Source organism: Erigeron canadensis, chromosome 6 (assembly GCF_010389155.1).
Source record: "Erigeron canadensis isolate Cc75 chromosome 6, C_canadensis_v1, whole genome shotgun sequence".
Classification (NCBI taxonomy): domain Eukaryota; kingdom Viridiplantae; phylum Streptophyta; class Magnoliopsida; order Asterales; family Asteraceae; genus Erigeron; species Erigeron canadensis.
Window position 1 is genome coordinate 24,988,511 of NC_057766.1, and position 5,184 is coordinate 24,993,694.

General features: G+C 33.9%; 1 long non-coding RNA gene across 2 annotated transcripts; it reads right to left on the reverse strand.

Annotated features, from left to right (window-relative positions):
* Positions 1–725: 725 nt before the first annotated feature.
* On the reverse strand, positions 726–4,489 carry LOC122606238. 2 transcript variants are annotated; one of them, XR_006324835.1, is made up of 6 exons: positions 4,308–4,489; positions 3,488–3,580; positions 2,394–2,494; positions 2,256–2,313; positions 1,790–1,866; positions 726–1,333 (listed from the first exon to the last, which is right to left on the reverse strand). It is a non-coding gene; the product is annotated as an uncharacterized LOC122606238 (long non-coding RNA). The 2 variants fall into 2 exon arrangements; XR_006324836.1 differs by lacking the exons at positions 3,488–3,580; positions 4,308–4,489 and adding an exon at positions 3,363–3,410.
* Between the last annotated feature and the right edge of the window lie 695 nt (positions 4,490–5,184).

Below are 5,184 nucleotides of genomic sequence, written 5' to 3' on the forward strand. Positions count from 1 at the left end.
TTATCTTTTTGATGAACTTTTGACCTTTAGCTTTTAGATATAAGTACTAGTGCCTATACCCGCGTAATGCACGTACAATTTTAAGTAATTGTGTAACATTCAGCCTGCTCCTGAAATTGCTTAAAACATTTTATGTAAAGAATATGAACACATCAAATTGTGTAATATAGAGACCCATGACCATTGACGATTAAACAACATAATTGGTAGCTTTAGTAACCCTCCAACACAGCAAATAATAAGCCAAGTAGTCACATTATAATAATGAAATCCTGAAACCAAATCATAACAACCATATCGGTAACCCGGTCATTCTGTAGGCACATAAGCAAAGAGAACTTTATACATGTTTTTGGTCACTGAATTTGAGGTTCAATATGGTAAACATGAGTAATGACAATGTGTTAAAAGCCATGTGGGTTTCAAAGAATTAAAGTCACACTGCACACTTACACTTCCTCATGAAAATGCCTGCAAAGTGCAAACGTAACTCTTTGACTTGAATGATCACAGGGTACTGCATATAAACATCCATATCAATGTTACTATTTTGAGTAATCACTGTAATTATTACCTCTATCTTATTTTTACACTTTGCTTTTTTGCTGGGGATCATACTGCAGGCCACTAACACTCATTTTCTCTAGTTGGATTATGATTTTGTTCCTTAATCTTTGGTCTAAATTTAATATCCATTTATTATAAAATTAAATAATTAACCTCTATAAACTGAAACGCTAAAGTTTTGAACACAATTCACAATAAAACCCAGTGCTTATAGAAGCAAATCATGCAAGTTGCGCTCAACCGGATGGGCCTAAAAAGAAAACCAATATAAGGAAAGCATTTGACAGTGGAAAAGATGATATAGAAATTGTGGTGAAAATAAAAACAGCTGACACAACTCCAACATGGTAACATGCCCCTTGCAATTCAAGAACTTATCAACGGCAGGCCAACGAGCTCTCACAAATGCAGGACCAAGCTTTTGATCTTTCTGTATGACATTATACAGTATTCACAGCCTTTTTGCTAATATCAAGTGGCTTGCATGCTGTCCTGGAACTTGAAATGTTCCGTGCCACACTTCGAACATTCTTGCTAGGATGAATTGAATCCACAAGCAATAGGAGGTGTGCTCTGAAGTATTGGCGCAATGCACCAGTAATGTGGTAACTGGTAAGCAATCTGCTTCTCTGCTGAAGTGCTGATGTCAGTACGTCTCTCACACTTCGAAGTGACATTGATGCATGTTGACCCAATGTCCCTGAGCTAACCCCAGATCTTACTGCTGATGCTTCACCCGGGAGGTTTAGAAGGCCATCTTGATTACCTAGAGATTCGATTATTTAATGGCAATTGGTCAGGGGTTGATAATATACAAACCATTTTTGGAAACTAATGTCGAACATATTTATATCACATATAAACCATTTTTGGGTGCCTTTTGTGAATAAGGATATGAGCACTTAGGTCTCTGTATCTGCAAACCTGATTACCCCCTTCAATTGAAAATTAAGAAAATGTCGCATTAGTTTGTTTAGCTCAAATGTACTTGCTTTCGCTTTCAATTAGTTTCAAATCATACGCCGAATAGATTTAGAAGCTTCAATAAATATTGATTCATTAATAGACTCGACACTCAAGTGCTAGGGATCATATCTACCGAGTAAATATTGATTCATTAAAAATGACATGTGTTGAAGCACAAATGAGCATTAACCGAGTAAATATAGTTCAGATAGAAATAGAAAGCGCAGATACGGAAGATAGCAGACATAAAACTAACCATCGATTTACTTATGCACCTGAATGACTGTCTTGGAACCAATAAAGTCTTTGATTTTCTTTTAGTCACGATCAAACCTGTGAGCAAAGAAAGGAAATCCATATTATGGCAGCGCAAGCAAATGCTGCTTAACATGTGCAATTGTGTTTTTTTTTTGCTTGTTGGCTCGTTTAACACATGCCCGGAATGTCATATAATTAAGAATTACTTTGACAGGGAAAATGTCCCAAGTAGTAGTAGCCTGACACTTAGCAGTAAGACGACATCTCAACCCTCTACGTACAAAACAGAAGCGAAAGTTATTTTTGTACTATTTATGCTGTCTAGAGCCAAATGAGTATGCCATATCAGCAGGTTATTTGTAAGGACTTCCCATGGAGAATCGAACACAAACCCGTTAAAACTAACGTATGAGTTCCTACCAGTTATTAGAAGTGGATACAGGCTCAAGAAAAGAAATAATTACCATTGGCTAAAACTCGGGATTTGACCAGTTGACTGAGATTTCACATTAATAATATGACCTACATATCCAAAATAAAATTTTTTTGAGGATTTATCCATATTGTATCAATTAAATGAGTATATTATCGAAATGACTCACTGTTTCAAAATTTATAGGATCCATCTCCTTTAGTTTCTGTACATGCCCTTTAGTCTCTAGATCAAAAACACTTCCAAAGAAGCTATACACTTCAGAGAATTCTGGTATACACAAAGAAAGATAGACGATAAATATATTAAGTATGACTATATGAGTGTTACAAAACAGATAAGTAATTAAAAGCACTAACTTATGATCACCATGAAAAACATTAAAGCTTGTATGTACATAAACTCTTTTTTTATGTAGAAGGTTTCAGATTCCTTTCAAACTTGTTTACGGATTGATTTGGGTTTGATTTATATTCCGGGAGGTGGACAAATGAAAATAATACCAAACTTGTTTCATAATATACCCGTGGACAAATGAGTTGCAGCCAATGTGACCCATTCTAGCATGTGCCAAGTTACATGGTTTCAAACATTGCCCGCCCCCTCACAGCCCATCTTACCACCTCTAACATGAACCATAGCATATACAAAGGTGCAAGCTAAACCTGTTTGCTTGATGAACTACGTCTCCAAGAATATTGTCAGTTGGTTGCTGCTTTCCTATAAATTTGGATTTGAAGTTTTGAACCTGGTTATTTTATCGATAGGCATTGATAATTTTGTCTATAAAAACTTGGCAAGTTTTTTGGTTATGCCCCGGAGAGTATTCGAGTTTAGAATATCAAGTTGATAAGAGGGCTATTTTATCGACAAGTTAGATTGATTTGGAATTGTATCACATGTCAGACTAGGCCAACACATGTTAACGTATGATTTTTAAGTAGTACGGGTAATTCAATAGGTAAAACGGGCAATATGTTGCAGAGCTGCAAAACAATATCAAAGAGCGAGATATGGATCTGTCAACGTCGATATTCATTTTCTTATTACAATGTATTATAAACCAGTGATTCAAAAATCAAAAGAAAAAAGGAACACCCAAATAATTAAATAGTAAATCTTAAGTATCAACCCAAACCTTTTTATGAAGAAGACCCGTTTTGACATGAGTCCGCTGACCTTTTACCCTACCCTTGCTGTTTTTGCCACCTCCAAAAGATAGAAAAGGTAAAAGCCAAACACAAAGTATGCAAATGTGACTACCTGGGCTAATAACAATGGAACAATATGAGAATCTGCATTGGCATAATGTGGCCCAGGTATGAATCCCAGAATGTACTCTTCATCTTGGTACCACTACATAGTTACATAAAACCGTCATTATACCTTAACTATTTGCATAAATTTGATATAAGGTGGACACGTAGGATCTTTAGTTGTTAGAATCCGTCCTAAAGCATGCTACATAGGACAAAATTAGAAAAACCCAAGTAGGGATTTATTTAGTGTATATAGATAGATTTTTTTCCTTTTTTTTCATGTCAGTTTAGTTTGGCAATTGATATGAACACGACGAGCATTGTATAGTTTCAATTTTTCTTCAATACAATAACTTGTAGCTATAGGCAGTGGGCTAACATGCATCAATGAGACATATTAATTTTTAAGTTTACCAAAGAGCTACTTTACATAGTAGCTTTATACTTTCAGATTCAAAATTATGATAAATAATGTAAACTATTAACTAATTAATGGCGCCTAATGAGAGTAAACTTATATCAATAAATCGCAAATAACGATATTTGTACATATATCACATATGAGGTTATGATAAAGGCAAAAATTATAACTTCTCATACTAATTAACATCAATTCGTTCCATGCCTAGGCTTTTTATATTAATACTAAAAATAAAAAAATCATATGTACAAACTTTTCCCAGAAATCATTAATTAATATTTTTTTCATACTTTAAAGGAACCCTAATCACATACATAAATATCAAAAAACTCATCAAAAAATCCATCCAAAATCTCAATAAGAAATAATCATCAGAATTAATAAATGATAGAAAGAGGTGTACCTTGGAATTGTCAACCTTGTTACTCATATGAAAAACCTAATTCGTTTTGAAGTGTTTGATAATTCCGGATTCATAAATTGGACAAGACCGAATAATATAGAGAGAGAAGGGATAACTACGGAGCGGTTTCTCGATCAAAGAGAAGATTGTATACAAAACAGGGGAAGTAAATCTTGTACGGGCCTACCCATAAAACCGGCCCGCCACTTTAAAATAATTATATGTTTTATCCTGGGTTTTTTTTTTAAGTCGGCTATCCTTAAATTAAAAAATTAAGGATTTTTTTTCGATAACAAATGATGTTCTTTACTCTTTTATTTATTGCATTATTTTAATCTTTGCTTTATCTTATTTCTAACGATATTATTTGCATTGCGAATATCTTTGACCTCCTTCTTTTGTTTAAATTGACATAATTTTTGATACTCATACTTTATTTTATACATCTTTGTATCTAAACATATTTTGCAAACCCTTAACCTTACGAACGAAAGTTTGGTTACATAATTAATCTAAGTTTTCAACGTAGATTATCTTGGGTAATTTTTGACCAAACCAGGGTCTTTGATACCTCGAATATGACTATCTTATTTTCTTGCTCCTTTTTCGAGGATTTTATTTGGAATCGAACTTTGTACTATGCTTCAAGTATATGTATACTCATTACCAATCGGAGCATTATGGTCAATCGATATATATCTGGCAATTATCAAACTTAGTGAATGAATTATCTCACAAGCTTTAAGTTGATATATTCATTGGTGCGAGGATCTTTGATAATTCAATCTTACTCATTTCAGCTGGTTTCCATCTTCCCTAATATTGGGAATATCTCCCCCTGATGTTGGGAAACTATATCATATCAATGAGAAATGAA